General features: G+C 63.6%; 1 protein-coding gene across 2 annotated transcripts in view; it reads left to right on the top strand.

Annotated features, from left to right (window-relative positions):
- The first annotated feature begins 6,392 nt into the window (after positions 1-6,392).
- The window catches only part of LOC146398936 (uncharacterized), an 82,703-nt gene continuing 74,843 nt past the window's right edge, over positions 6,393-14,252 (top strand). The window contains exon 1 of one of the 2 annotated variants that reach the window (XM_084980869.1): positions 6,393-6,494. The gene's annotated coding sequence lies outside the window, so the exon portion shown is untranslated. The remainder of the gene's footprint in view (positions 6,495-14,252) is intronic. The other variant, XM_084980872.1, reaches the window with a different exon arrangement.

Raw genomic sequence — 14,252 nt, 5'->3', positions numbered from 1 at the left:
CAGCTGGGAGGGGCTTGAGGGTAGTGCCTGAACAGAGGGGAAGGGAGAGCTGAAGGGAGTGCTGAGGGCCAGGGCGAGCAGGGGGGGACTGAGGTAAGGCTGTCAGCGGAGTTCCAGCAGACAGGTTCAAGTGAGGATGTTTTGGTTTTGGTTTTTGGCTTGCTGTGTGTGTGTGTGTGTGTGAGTTTGATTGTTTGTTTGAGAAGGGGGTAGAGGGGTGGATAGGTTGGATGCCTTTGAAGTGATGGGGAAAGTTCCCAGGAAGGGGGGGGTGTAGGTGGGTGGGGGCAGGGCGGGGCGAGGGGGGCGGGACCCGGTTGTGCAGAGCGCCTGCGTGGGGGTTGCGTGCGTGCCGTGGCGTGCGTGGGGGTTGCGTGCGTGCCGGGGAAGGGAGTCCCCGGAGCGACTGCTGAGGGCCACCGCGGCGAGCGAGCGTGGGTGAAGGAGCTGAGGAGGTGAGCAGGGCTGCAGCGGGCAGGTCCAAGGTAGGTTTGAGTTTTATCTTTGTGAGAAGGGAAGAGGGTGCCTAGGATGCTTGGGAAAAGGGGGATGGAAGGTCCCAGGAAGTGTTTGGGGGAAAGGTGCGTGTTTGGGGCGGGACGAGGGGGGCGGGGAGCGGCTTGGGGGCCCGCGCAGGCGTGGGGGTTGGGTGCGTGCAGGGGAAGGGAGCGCGCAGGGACTGTGGAGGGCCACCGCGAGCATGGGGGCCGGAGGTGAGGATGGCAGCGGAGCCCCGGCTGAGAGGTTGAAGTTAGGGTTCGTTTTGAGAGGCTGGAAGAGGGTGGATGGGATCCCTTGGAAAAGTGGAGGCGAGGTCTAGGAGAGGTCCTAGGAAGGGTTGGGCCTGTGCGGGTGCGGGGAGCGTGGAGGCGGGCGGGCACCCCTTGCCCCCAGAGCGTGCGTGGGGGTTGCGTGGGTGCAGGGGAAGGGAGGCGGGAGGGAATGGAGAGGGACACGGAGGGCCTGGGGCCCTGCGGGGAGGTTGTGAGGGGCATTCTAGGGGATAGGTTCAAGGTAGGTGTTTGTGGCGGCTCTGGTGGTGGTGGTGGTGGTGGGTGGTGGTGGTTTTTGTTGTGGGTTTTTGGTTTTTGTTTGGTTGTTGTGAAGGGGGAAGAGGGCGGAGGATGAGGACCCCTTAGCAAATGGGAGCGGAAGGATGTCAGGAAAGGAGCCCAGAGGGGTTCGTGTGGGAATGGGCCAGGGCAGCTGGGAGGGGCTTGTGGGTAGTGCCTGAACAGAGGGGAAGGGAGAGCTGAAGGGAGTGCTGAGGGCCAGGGCGAGCAGGGGGGGACTGAGGTAAGGCTGTCAGCGGAGTTCCAGCAGACAGGTTCAAGTGAGGATGTTTTGGTTTTGGTTTTTGGCTTGCTGTGTGTGTGTGTGTGTGAGTTTGATTGTTTGTTTGAGAAGGGGGTAGAGGGGTGGATAGGTTGGATGCCTTTGAAGTGATGGGGAAAGTTCCCAGGAAGGGGGGGGTGTAGGTGGGTGGGGGCAGGGAGGGGCGAGGGGGCCGGGACCCGGTTGTGCAGAGCGCCTGCGTGGGGGTTGCGTGCGTGCCGTGGCGTGCGTGGGGGTTGCGTGCGTGCCGGGGAAGGGAGTCCCCGGAGCGACTGCTGAGGGCCACCGCGGCGAGCGAGCGTGGGTGAAGGAGCTGAGGATGTGAGCAGGGCTGCAGCGGGCAGGTCCAAGGTAGGTTTGAGTTTTATCTTTGTGAGAAGGGAAGAGGGTGCCTAGGATGCTTGGGAAAAGGGGGATGGAAGGTCCCAGGAAGTGTTTGGGGGAAAGGTGCGTGTTTGGGGCGGGACGAGGGGGGCGGGGAGCGGCTTGGGGGCGGCGCAGGCGTGGGGGTTGGGTGCGTGCAGGGGAAGGGAGCGCGCAGGGACTGTGGAGGGCCACCGCGAGCGTGGGGGCCGGAGGTGAGGATGGCAGCGGAGCCCCGGCTGAGAGGTTGAAGTTAGGGTTCGTTTTGAGAGGCAGCAAGAGGGTGGATGGGATCCCTTGGAAAAGTGGAGGCGAGGTCTAGGAGAGGTCCTAGGAAGGGTTGGGCCTGTGCGGGTGCGGGGAGCGTGGAGGCGGGCGGGCACCCCTTGCCCCCAGAGCGTGCGTGGGGGTTGCGTGGGTGCAGGGGAAGGGAGGCGGGAGGGAATGGAGAGGGACACGGAGAGCCTGGGGCCCTGCGGGGAGGTTGTGAGGGGCATTCTAGGGGACAGGTTCAAGGTAGGTGTTTGTGGCGGCTGCGGTGGTGGTGGTGGTGGGTGGTGGTGGTTTTTGTTGTGGGTTTTTGGTTTTTGTTTGGTTGTTGTGAAGGGGGAAGAGGGCGGAGGATGAGGACCCCTTAGCAAATGGGAGCGGAAGGATGTCAGGAAAGGAGCCCAGAGGGGTTCGTGTGGGAATGGGCCAGGGCAGCTGGGAGGGGCTTGTGGGTAGTGCCTGAACAGAGGGGAAGGGAGAGCTGAAGGGAGTGCTGAGGGCCAGGGCCAGCAGGGGGGGACTGAGGTAAGGCTGTCAGCGGAGTTCCAGCAGACAGGTTCAAGTGAGGATGTTTTGGTTTTGGTTTTTGGCTTGCTGTGTGTGTGTGTGTGTGTGTGAGTTTGATTGTTTGTTTGAGAAGGGGGTAGAGGGGTGGATAGGTTGGATGCCTTTGAAGTGATGGGGAAAGTTCCCAGGAAGGGGGGGGTGTAGGTGGGTGGGGGCAGGGCGGGGCGAGGGGGGCGGGACCCGGTTGTGCAGAGCGCCTGCGTGGGGGTTGCGTGCGTGCCGTGGCGTGCGTGGGGGTTGCGTGCGTGCCGGGGAAGGGAGTCCCCGGAGCGACTGCTGAGGGCCACCGCGGCGAGCGAGCGTGGGTGAAGGAGCTGAGGACGTGAGCAGGGCTGCAGCGGGCAGGTCCAAGGTAGGTTTGAGTTTTATCTTTGTGAGAAGGGAAGAGGGTGCCTAGGATGCTTGGGAAAAGGGGGATGGAAGGTCCCAGGAAGTGTTTGGGGGAAAGGTGCGTGTTTGGGGCGGGACGAGGGGGGCGGGGAGCGGCTTGGGGGCCCGCGCAGGCGTGGGGGTTGGGTGCGTGCAGGGGAAGGGAGCGCGCAGGGACTGTGGAGGGCCACCGCGAGCATGGGGGCCGGAGGTGAGGATGGCAGCGGAGCCCCGGCTGAGAGGTTGAAGTTAGGGTTCGTTTTGAGAGGCAGGAAGAGGGTAGATGGGATCCCTTGGAAAAGTGGAGGCGAGGTCTAGGAGAGGTCCTAGGAAGGGTTGGGCCTGTGCGGGTGCGGGGAGCGTGGAGGCGGGCGGGCACCCCTTGCCCCCAGAGCGTGCGTGGGGGTTGCGTGGGTGCAGGGGAAGGGAGGCGGGAGGGAATGGAGAGGGACACGGAGGGCCTGGGGCCCTGCGGGGAGGTTGTGAGGGGCATTCTAGGGGATAGGTTCAAGGTAGGTGTTTGTGGCGGCTCTGATGGTGGTGGTGGTGGTGGGTGGTGGTGGTTTTTGTTGTGGGTTTTTGGTTTTTGTTTGGTTGTTGTGAAGGGGGAAGAGGGCGGAGGATGAGGACCCCTTAGCAAATGGGAGCGGAAGGATGTCAGGAAAGGAGCCCAGAGGGGTTCGTGTGGGAATGGGCCAGGGCAGCTGGGAGGGGCTTGTGGGTAGTGCCTGAACAGAGGGGAAGGGAGAGCTGAAGGGAGTGCTGAGGGCCAGGGCGAGCAGGGGGGGACTGAGGTAAGGCTGTCAGCGGAGTTCCAGCAGACAGGTTCAAGTGAGGATGTTTTGGTTTTGGTTTTTGGCTTGCTGTGTGTGTGTGTGTGTGTGAGTTTGATTGTTTGTTTGAGAAGGGGGTAGAGGGGTGGATAGGTTGGATGCCTTTGAAGTGATGGGGAAAGTTCCCAGGAAGGGGGGGGTGTAGGTGGGTGGGGGCAGGGCGGGGCGAGGGGGGCGGGACCCGGTTGTGCAGAGCGCCTGCGTGGGGGTTGCGTGCGTGCCGTGGCGTGCGTGGGGGTTGCGTGCGTGCCGGGGAAGGGAGTCCCCGGAGCGACTGCTGAGGGCCACCGCGGCGAGCGAGCGTGGGTGAAGGAGCTGAGGACGTGAGCAGGGCTGCAGCGGGCAGGTCCAAGGTAGGTTTGAGTTTTATCTTTGTGAGAAGGGAAGAGGGTGCCTAGGATGCTTGGGAAAAGGGGGATGGAAGGTCCCAGGAAGTGTTTGGGGGAAAGGTGCGTGTTTGGGGCGGGACGAGGGGGGCGGGGAGCGGCTTGGGGGCCCGCGCAGGCGTGGGGGTTGGGTGCGTGCAGGGGAAGGGAGCGCGCAGGGACTGTGGAGGGCCACCGCGAGCATGGGGGCCGGAGGTGAGGATGGCAGCGGAGCCCCGGCTGAGAGGTTGAAGTTAGGGTTCGTTTTGAGAGGCAGGAAGAGGGTGGATGGGATCCCTTGGAAAAGTGGAGGCGAGGTCTAGGAGAGGTCCTAGGAAGGGTTGGGCCTGTGCGGGTGCGGGGAGCGTGGAGGCGGGCGGGCACCCCTTGCCCCCAGAGCGTGCGTGGGGGTTGCGTGGGTGCAGGGGAAGGGAGGCGGGAGGGAATGGAGAGGGACACGGAGGGCCTGGGGCCCTGCGGGGAGGTTGTGAGGGGCATTCTAGGGGATAGGTTCAAGGTAGGTGTTTGTGGCGGCTCTGGTGGTGGTGGTGGTGGTGGGTGGTGGTGGTTTTTGTTGTGGGTTTTTGGTTTTTGTTTGGTTGTTGTGAAGGGGGAAGAGGGCGGAGGATGAGGACCCCTTAGCAAATGGGAGCGGAAGGATGTCAGGAAAGGAGCCCAGAGGGGTTCGTGTGGGAATGGGCCAGGGCAGCTGGGAGGGGCTTGTGGGTAGTGCCTGAACAGAGGGGAAGGGAGAGCTGAAGGGAGTGCTGAGGGCCAGGGCGAGCAGGGGGGGACTGAGGTAAGGCTGTCAGCGGAGTTCCAGCAGACAGGTTCAAGTGAGGATGTTTTGGTTTTGGTTTTTGGCTTGCTGTGTGTGTGTGTGTGTGAGTTTGATTGTTTGTTTGAGAAGGGGGTAGAGGGGTGGATAGGTTGGATGCCTTTGAAGTGATGGGGAAAGTTCCCAGGAAGGGGGGGGTGTAGGTGGGTGGGGGCAGGGAGGGGCGAGGGGGGCGGGACCCGGTTGTGCAGAGCGCCTGCGTGGGGGTTGCGTGCGTGCCGTGGCGTGCGTGGGGGTTGCGTGCGTGCCGGGGAAGGGAGTCCCCGGAGCGACTGCTGAGGGCCACCGCGGCGAGCGAGCGTGGGTGAAGGAGCTGAGGATGTGAGCAGGGCTGCAGCGGGCAGGTCCAAGGTAGGTTTGAGTTTTATCTTTGTGAGAAGGGAAGAGGGTGCCTAGGATGCTTGGGAAAAGGGGGATGGAAGGTCCCAGGAAGTGTTTGGGGGAAAGGTGCGTGTTTGGGGCGGGACGAGGGGGGCGGGGAGCGGCTTGGGGGCGGCGCAGGCGTGGGGGTTGGGTGCGTGCAGGGGAAGGGAGCGCGCAGGGACTGTGGAGGGCCGCCGCGAGCGTGGGGGCCGGAGGTGAGGATGGCAGCGGAGCCCCGGCTGAGAGGTTGAAGTTAGGGTTCGTTTTGAGAGGCAGCAAGAGGGTGGATGGGATCCCTTGGAAAAGTGGAGGCGAGGTCTAGGAGAGGTCCTAGGAAGGGTTGGGCCTGTGCGGGTGCGGGGAGCGTGGAGGCGGGCGGGCACCCCTTGCCCCCAGAGCGTGCGTGGGGGTTGCGTGGGTGCAGGGGAAGGGAGGCGGGAGGGAATGGAGAGGGACACGGAGAGCCTGGGGCCCTGCGGGGAGGTTTTGAGGGGCATTCTAGGGGACAGGTTCAAGGTAGGTGTTTGTGGCGGCTGCGGTGGTGGTGGTGGTGGGTGGTGGTGGTTTTTGTTGTGGGTTTTTGGTTTTTGTTTGGTTGTTGTGAAGGGGGAAGAGGGCGGAGGATGAGGACCCCTTAGCAAATGGGAGCGGAAGGATGTCAGGAAAGGAGCCCAGAGGGGTTCGTGTGGGAATGGGCCAGGGCAGCTGGGAGGGGCTTGTGGGTAGTGCCTGAACAGAGGGGAAGGGAGAGCTGAAGGGAGTGCTGAGGGCCAGGGCGAGCAGGGGGGGACTGAGGTAAGGCTGTCAGCGGAGTTCCAGCAGACAGGTTCAAGTGAGGATGTTTTGGTTTTGGTTTTTGGCTTGCTGTGTGTGTGTGTGTGTGTGTGTGAGTTTGATTGTTTGTTTGAGAAGGGGGTAGAGGGGTGGATAGGTTGGATGCCTTTGAAGTGATGGGGAAAGTTCCCAGGAAGGGGGGGGTGTAGGTGGGTGGGGGCAGGGAGGGGCGAGGGGGGCGGGACCCGGTTGTGCAGAGCGCCTGCGTGGGGGTTGCGTGCGTGCCGTGGCGTGCGTGGGGGTTGCGTGCGTGCCGGGGAAGGGAGTCCCCGGAGCGACTGCTGAGGGCCACCGCGGCGAGCGAGCGTGGGTGAAGGAGCTGAGGATGTGAGCAGGGCTGCAGCGGGCAGGTGCAAGGTAGGTTTGAGTTTTATCTTTGTGAGAAGGGAAGAGGGTGCCTAGGATGCTTGGGAAAAGGGGGATGGAAGGTCCCAGGAAGTGTTTGGGGGAAAGGTGCCTGTTTAGGGCGGGACGAGGGGGGCGGGGAGCGGCTTGGGGGCGGCGCAGGCGTGGGGGTTGGGTGCGTGCAGGGGAAGGGAGCGCGCAGGGACTGTGGAGGGCCACCGCGAGCATGGGGGCCGGAGGTGAGGATGGCAGCGGAGCCCCGGCTGAGAGGTTGAAGTTAGGGTTCGTTTTGAGAGGCAGGAAGAGGGTGGATGGGATCCCTTGGAAAAGTGGAGGCGAGGTCTAGGAGAGGTCCTAGGAAGGGTTGGGCCTGTGCGGGTGCGGGGAGCGTGGAGGCGGGCGGGCACCCCTTGCCCCCAGAGCGTGCGTGGGGGTTGCGTGGGTGCAGGGGAAGGGAGGCGGGAGGGAATGGAGAGGGACACGGAGAGCCTGGGGCCCTGCGGGGAGGTTGTGAGGGGCATTCTAGGGGACAGGTTCAAGGTAGGTGTTTGTGGCGGCTGCGGTGGTGGTGGTGGTGGGTGGTGGTGGTTTTTGTTGTGGGTTTTTGGTTTTTGTTTGGTTGTTGTGAAGGGGGAAGAGGGCGGAGGATGAGGACCCCTTAGCAAATGGGAGCGGAAGGATGTCAGGAAAGGAGCCCAGAGGGGTTCGTGTGGGAATGGGCCAGGGCAGCTGGGAGGGGCTTGTGGGTAGTGCCTGAACAGAGGGGAAGGGAGAGCTGAAGGGAGTGCTGAGGGCCAGGGCCAGCAGGGGGGGACTGAGGTAAGGCTGTCAGCGGAGTTCCAGCAGACAGGTTCAAGTGAGGATGTTTTGGTTTTGGTTTTTGGCTTGCTGTGTGTGTGTGTGTGTGTGTGAGTTTGATTGTTTGTTTGAGAAGGGGGTAGAGGGGTGGATAGGTTGGATGCCTTTGAAGTGATGGGGAAAGTTCCCAGGAAGGGGGGGGTGTAGGTGGGTGGGGGCGGGGCGGGGCGAGGGGGGCGGGACCCGGTTGTGCAGAGCGCCTGCGTGGGGGTTGCGTGCGTGCAGTGGCGTGCGTGGGGGTTGCGTGCGTGCCGGGGAAGGGAGTCCCCGGAGCGACTGCTGAGGGCCACCGCGGCGAGCGAGCGTGGGTGAAGGAGCTGAGGACGTGAGCAGGGCTGCAGCGGGCAGGTCCAAGGTAGGTTTGAGTTTTATCTTTGTGAGAAGGGAAGAGGGTGCCTAGGATGCTTGGGAAAAGGGGGATGGAAGGTCCCAGGAAGTGTTTGGGGGAAAGGTGCGTGTTTGGGGCGGGACGAGGGGGGCGGGGAGCGGCTTGGGGGCGGCGCAGGCGTGGGGGTTGGGTGCGTGCAGGGGAAGGGAGCGCGCAGGGACTGTGGAGGGCCACCGCGAGCGTGGGGGCCGGAGGTGAGGATGGCAGCGGAGCCCCAGCTGAGAGGTTGAAGTTAGGGTTCGTTTTGAGAGGCAGGAAGAGGGTGGATGGGATCCCTTGGAAAAGTGGAGGCGAGGTCTAGGAGAGGTCCTAGGAAGGGTTGGGCCTGTGCGGGTGCGGGGAGCGTGGAGGCGGGCGGGCACCCCTTGCCCCCAGAGCGTGCGTGGGGGTTGCGTGGGTGCAGGGGAAGGGAGGCGGGAGGGAATGGAGAGGGACACGGAGGGCCTGGGGCCCTGCGGGGAGGTTGTGAGGGGCATTCTAGGGGACAGGTTCAAGGTAGGTGTTTGTGGCGGCTGCGGTGGTGGTGGTGGTGGGTGGTGGTGGTTTTTGTTGTGGGTTTTTGGTTTTTGTTTGGTTGTTGTGAAGGGGGAAGAGGGCGGAGGATGAGGACCCCTTAGCAAATGGGAGCGGAAGGATGTCAGGAAAGGAGCCCGGAGGGGTTCGTGTGGGAATGGGCCAGGGCAGCTGGGAGGGGCTTGTGGGTAGTGCCTGAACAGAGGGGAAGGGAGAGCTGAAGGGAGTGCTGAGGGCCAGGGCGAGCAGGGGGGGACTGAGGTAAGGCTGTCAGCGGAGTTCCAGCAGACAGGTTCAAGTGAGGATGTTTTGGTTTTGGTTTTTGGCTTGCTGTGTGTGTGTGTGTGTGTGAGTTTGATTGTTTGTTTGAGAAGGGGGTAGAGGGGTGGATAGGTTGGATGCCTTTGAAGTGATGGGGAAAGTTCCCAGGAAGGGGGGGGTGTAGGTGGGTGGGGGCAGGGAGGGGCGAGGGGGGCGGGACCCGGTTGTGCAGAGCGCCTGCGTGGGGGTTGCGTGCGTGCCGTGGCGTGCGTGGGGGTTGCGTGCGTGCCGGGGAAGGGAGTCCCCGGAGCGACTGCTGAGGGCCACCGCGGCGAGCGAGCGTGGGTGAAGGAGCTGAGGACGTGAGCAGGGCTGCAGCGGGCAGGTGCAAGGTAGGTTTGAGTTTTATCTTTGTGAGAAGGGAAGAGGGTGCCTAGGATGCTTGGGAAAAGGGGGATGGAAGGTCCCAGGAAGTGTTTGGGGGAAAGGTGCGTGTTTGGGGCGGGACGAGGGGGGCGGGGAGCGGCTTGGGGGCGGCGCAGGCGTGGGGGTTGGGTGCGTGCAGGGGAAGGGAGCGCGCAGGGACTGTGGAGGGCCACCGCGAGCGTGGGGGCCGGAGGTGAGGATGGCAGCGGAGCCCCGGCTGAGAGGTTGAAGTTAGGGTTCGTTTTGAGAGGCAGGAAGAGGGTAGATGGGATCCCTTGGAAAAGTGGAGGCGAGGTCTAGGAGAGGTCCTAGGAAGGGTTGGGCCTGTGCGGGTGCGGGGAGCGTGGAGGCGGGCGGGCACCCCTTGCCCCCAGAGCGTGCGTGGGGGTTGCGTGGGTGCAGGGGAAGGGAGGCGGGAGGGAATGGAGAGGGACACGGAGAGCCTGGGGCCCTGCGGGGAGGTTGTGAGGGGCATTCTAGGGGACAGGTTCAAGGTAGGTGTTTGTGGCGGCTGCGGTGGTGGTGGTGGTGGGTGGTGGTGGTTTTTGTTGTGGGTTTTTGGTTTTTGTTTGGTTGTTGTGAAGGGGGAAGAGGGCGGAGGATGAGGACCCCTTAGCAAATGGGAGCGGAAGGATGTCAGGAAAGGAGCCCAGAGGGGTTCGTGTGGGAATGGGCCAGGGCAGCTGGGAGGGGCTTGTGGGTAGTGCCTGAACAGAGGGGAAGGGAGAGCTGAAGGGAGTGCTGAGGGCCAGGGCGAGCAGGGGGGGACTGAGGTAAGGCTGTCAGCGGAGTTCCAGCAGACAGGTTCAAGTGAGGATGTTTTGGTTTTGGTTTTTGGCTTGCTGTGTGTGTGTGTGTGTGTGTGAGTTTGATTGTTTGTTTGAGAAGGGGGTAGAGGGGTGGATAGGTTGGATGCCTTTGAAGTGATGGGGAAAGTTCCCAGGAAGGGGGGGGTGTAGGTGGGTGGGGGCAGGGCGGGGCGAGGGGGGCGGGACCCGGTTGTGCAGAGCGCCTGCGTGGGGGTTGCGTGCGTGCCGTGGCGTGCGTGGGGGTTGCGTGCGTGCCGGGGAAGGGAGTCCCCGGAGCGACTGCTGAGGGCCACCGCGGCGAGCGAGCGTGGGTGAAGGAGCTGAGGACGTGAGCAGGGCTGCAGCGGGCAGGTCCAAGGTAGGTTTGAGTTTTATCTTTGTGAGAAGGGAAGAGGGTGCCTAGGATGCTTGGGAAAAGGGGGATGGAAGGTCCCAGGAAGTGTTTGGGGGAAAGGTGCGTGTTTGGGGCGGGACGAGGGGGGCGGGGAGCGGCTTGGGGGCCCGCGCAGGCGTGGGGGTTGGGTGCGTGCAGGGGAAGGGAGCGCGCAGGGACTGTGGAGGGCCACCGCGAGCATGGGGGCCGGAGGTGAGGATGGCAGCGGAGCCCCGGCTGAGAGGTTGAAGTTAGGGTTCGTTTTGAGAGGCTGGAAGAGGGTGGATGGGATCCCTTGGAAAAGTGGAGGCGAGGTCTAGGAGAGGTCCTAGGAAGGGTTGGGCCTGTGCGGGTGCGGGGAGCGTGGAGGCGGGCGGGCACCCCTTGCCCCCAGAGCGTGCGTGGGGGTTGCGTGGGTGCAGGGGAAGGGAGGCGGGAGGGAATGGAGAGGGACACGGAGGGCCTGGGGCCCTGCGGGGAGGTTGTGAGGGGCATTCTAGGGGATAGGTTCAAGGTAGGTGTTTGTGGCGGCTCTGGTGGTGGTGGTGGTGGTGGGTGGTGGTGGTTTTTGTTGTGGGTTTTTGGTTTTTGTTTGGTTGTTGTGAAGGGGGAAGAGGGCGGAGGATGAGGACCCCTTAGCAAATGGGAGCGGAAGGATGTCAGGAAAGGAGCCCAGAGGGGTTCGTGTGGGAATGGGCCAGGGCAGCTGGGAGGGGCTTGAGGGTAGTGCCTGAACAGAGGGGAAGGGAGAGCTGAAGGGAGTGCTGAGGGCCAGGGCGAGCAGGGGGGGACTGAGGTAAGGCTGTCAGCGGAGTTCCAGCAGACAGGTTCAAGTGAGGATGTTTTGGTTTTGGTTTTTGGCTTGCTGTGTGTGTGTGTGTGTGTGAGTTTGATTGTTTGTTTGAGAAGGGGGTAGAGGGGTGGATAGGTTGGATGCCTTTGAAGTGATGGGGAAAGTTCCCAGGAAGGGGGGGGTGTAGGTGGGTGGGGGCAGGGCGGGGCGAGGGGGGCGGGACCCGGTTGTGCAGAGCGCCTGCGTGGGGGTTGCGTGCGTGCCGTGGCGTGCGTGGGGGTTGCGTGCGTGCCGGGGAAGGGAGTCCCCGGAGCGACTGCTGAGGGCCACCGCGGCGAGCGAGCGTGGGTGAAGGAGCTGAGGACGTGAGCAGGGCTGCAGCGGGCAGGTCCAAGGTAGGTTTGAGTTTTATCTTTGTGAGAAGGGAAGAGGGTGCCTAGGATGCTTGGGAAAAGGGGGATGGAAGGTCCCAGGAAGTGTTTGGGGGAAAGGTGCGTGTTTGGGGCGGGACGAGGGGGGCGGGGAGCGGCTTGGGGGCCCGCGCAGGCGTGGGGGTTGGGTGCGTGCAGGGGAAGGGTGCGCGCAGGGACTGTGGAGGGCCACCGCGAGCATGGGGGCCGGAGGTGAGGATGGCAGCGGAGCCCCGGCTGAGAGGTTGAAGTTAGGGTTCGTTTTGAGAGGCTGGAAGAGGGTGGATGGGATCCCTTGGAAAAGTGGAGGCGAGGTCTAGGAGAGGTCCTAGGAAGGGTTGGGCCTGTGCGGGTGCGGGGAGCGTGGAGGCGGGCGGGCACCCCTTGCCCCCAGAGCGTGCGTGGGGGTTGCGTGGGTGCAGGGGAAGGGAGGCGGGAGGGAATGGAGAGGGACACGGAGGGCCTGGGGCCCTGCGGGGAGGTTGTGAGGGGCATTCTAGGGGATAGGTTCAAGGTAGGTGTTTGTGGCGGCTCTGGTGGTGGTGGTGGTGGTGGGTGGTGGTGGTTTTTGTTGTGGGTTTTTGGTTTTTGTTTGGTTGTTGTGAAGGGGGAAGAGGGCGGAGGATGAGGACCCCTTAGCAAATGGGAGCGGAAGGATGTCAGGAAAGGAGCCCAGAGGGGTTCGTGTGGGAATGGGCCAGGGCAGCTGGGAGGGGCTTGAGGGTAGTGCCTGAACAGAGGGGAAGGGAGAGCTGAAGGGAGTGCTGAGGGCCAGGGCGAGCAGGGGGGGACTGAGGTAAGGCTGTCAGCGGAGTTCCAGCAGACAGGTTCAAGTGAGGATGTTTTGGTTTTGGTTTTTGGCTTGCTGTGTGTGTGTGTGTGTGAGTTTGATTGTTTGTTTGAGAAGGGGGTAGAGGGGTGGATAGGTTGGATGCCTTTGAAGTGATGGGGAAAGTTCCCAGGAAGGGGGGGGTGTAGGTGGGTGGGGGCAGGGCGGGGCGAGGGGGTGGGACCCGGTTGTGCAGAGCGCCTGCGTGGGGGTTGCGTGCGTGCCGTGGCGTGCGTGGGGGTTGCGTGCGTGCCGGGGAAGGGAGTCCCCGGAGCGACTGCTGAGGGCCACCGCGGCGAGCGAGCGTGGGTGAAGGAGCTGAGGACGTGAGCAGGGCTGCAGCGGGCAGGTCCAAGGTAGGTTTGAGTTTTATCTTTGTGAGAAGGGAAGAGGGTGCCTAGGATGCTTGGGAAAAGGGGGATGGAAGGTCCCAGGAAGTGTTTGGGGGAAAGGTGCGTGTTTGGGGCGGGACGAGGGGGGCGGGGAGCGGCTTGGGGGCCCGCGCAGGCGTGGGGGTTGGGTGCGTGCAGTGGAAGGGAGCGCGCAGGGACTGTGGAGGGCCACCGCGAGCATGGGGGCCGGAGGTGAGGATGGCAGCGGAGCCCCGGCTGAGAGGTTGAAGTTAGGGTTCGTTTTGAGAGGCTGGAAGAGGGTGGATGGGATCCCTTGGAAAAGTGGAGGCGAGGTCTAGGAGAGGTCCTAGGAAGGGTTGGGCCTGTGCGGGTGCGGGGAGCGTGGAGGCGGGCGGGCACCCCTTGCCCCCAGAGCGTGCGTGGGGGTTGCGTGGGTGCAGGGGAAGGGAGGCGGGAGGGAATGGAGAGGGACACGGAGGGCCTGGGGCCCTGCGGGGAGGTTGTGAGGGGCATTCTAGGGGATAGGTTCAAGGTAGGTGTTTGTGGCGGCTCTGGTGGTGGTGGTGGTGGTGGGTGGTGGTGGTTTTTGTTGTGGGTTTTTGGTTTTTGTTTGGTTGTTGTGAAGGGGGAAGAGGGCGGAGGATGAGGACCCCTTAGCAAATGGGAGCGGAAGGATGTCAGGAAAGGAGCCCAGAGGGTTTCGTGTGGGAATGGGCCAGGGCAGCTGGGAGGGGCTTGTGGGTAGTGCCTGAACAGAGGGGAAGGGAGAGCTGAAGGGAGTGCTGAGGGCCAGGGCGAGAAGGGGGGGACTGAGGTAAGGCTGTCAGAGGAGTTCCAGCAGAAAGCTTCAAGTGAGGATGTTTTGGTTTTGGTTTTTGGCTTGCTGTGTGTGTGTGTGTGTGAGTTTGTTTGTTTGAGAAGGGGTAGAGGGGTGGATAGGTTGGATGCCTTTGAAGTGATGGGGAAAGTTCCCAGGAAGGGGGGGGTGTAGGTGGGTGGGGGCAGGGCGGGGCGAGGGGGGCGGGACCCGGTTGTGCAGAGCGCCTGCGTGGGGGTTGCGTGCGTGCCGTGGCGTGCGTGGGGGTTGCGTGCGTGCCGGGGAAGGGAGTCCCCGGAGCGACTGCTGAGGGCCACCGCGGCGAGCAAGCGTGGGTGAAGGAGCTGAGGATGTGAGCAGGGCTGCAGCGGGCAGGTCCAAGGTAGGTTTGAGTTTTATCTTTGTGAGAAGGGAAGAGGGTGCCTAGGATGCTTGGGAAAAGGGGGATGGAAGGTCCCAGGAAGTGTTTGGGGGAAAGGTGCGTGTTTGGGGCGGGACGAGGGGGGCGGGGAGCGGCTTGGGGGCAGCGCAGGCGTGGGGGTTGGGTGCGTGCAGGGGAAGTGAGCGCGCAGGGACTGTGGAGGGCCACCGCGAGCGTGGGGGCCGGAGGTGAGGATGGCAGCGGAGCCCCAGCTGAGAGGTTGAAGTTAGGGTTCGTTTTGAGAGGCAGCAAGAGGGTGGATGGGATCCCTTGGAAAAGTGGAGGCGAGGTCTAGGAGAGGTCCTAGGAAGGGTTGGGCCTGTGCGGGTGCGGGGAGCGTGGAGGCGGGCGGGCACCCCTTGCCCCCAGAGCGTGCGTGGGGGTTGCGTGGGTGCAGGGGAAGGGAGGCGGGAGGGAATGGAGAGGGACACGGAGGGCCTGGGGCCCTGCGGGGAGGTTGTGAGGGGCATTCTAGGGGATAGGTTCAAGGTAGGTGTTTGTGGCGGCTCTGGTGGTGGT

Source organism: Sus scrofa, chromosome 10, assembly GCF_054392235.1.
Source record: "Sus scrofa isolate SSC_HxYL_T2T_F1_AM1 chromosome 10, Sscrofa_HxYL_maternal_Yorkshire_Landrace_v2.0, whole genome shotgun sequence".
Classification (NCBI taxonomy): domain Eukaryota; kingdom Metazoa; phylum Chordata; class Mammalia; order Artiodactyla; family Suidae; genus Sus; species Sus scrofa.
This window is presented reverse-complemented; position numbering and strand designations above follow the sequence as displayed.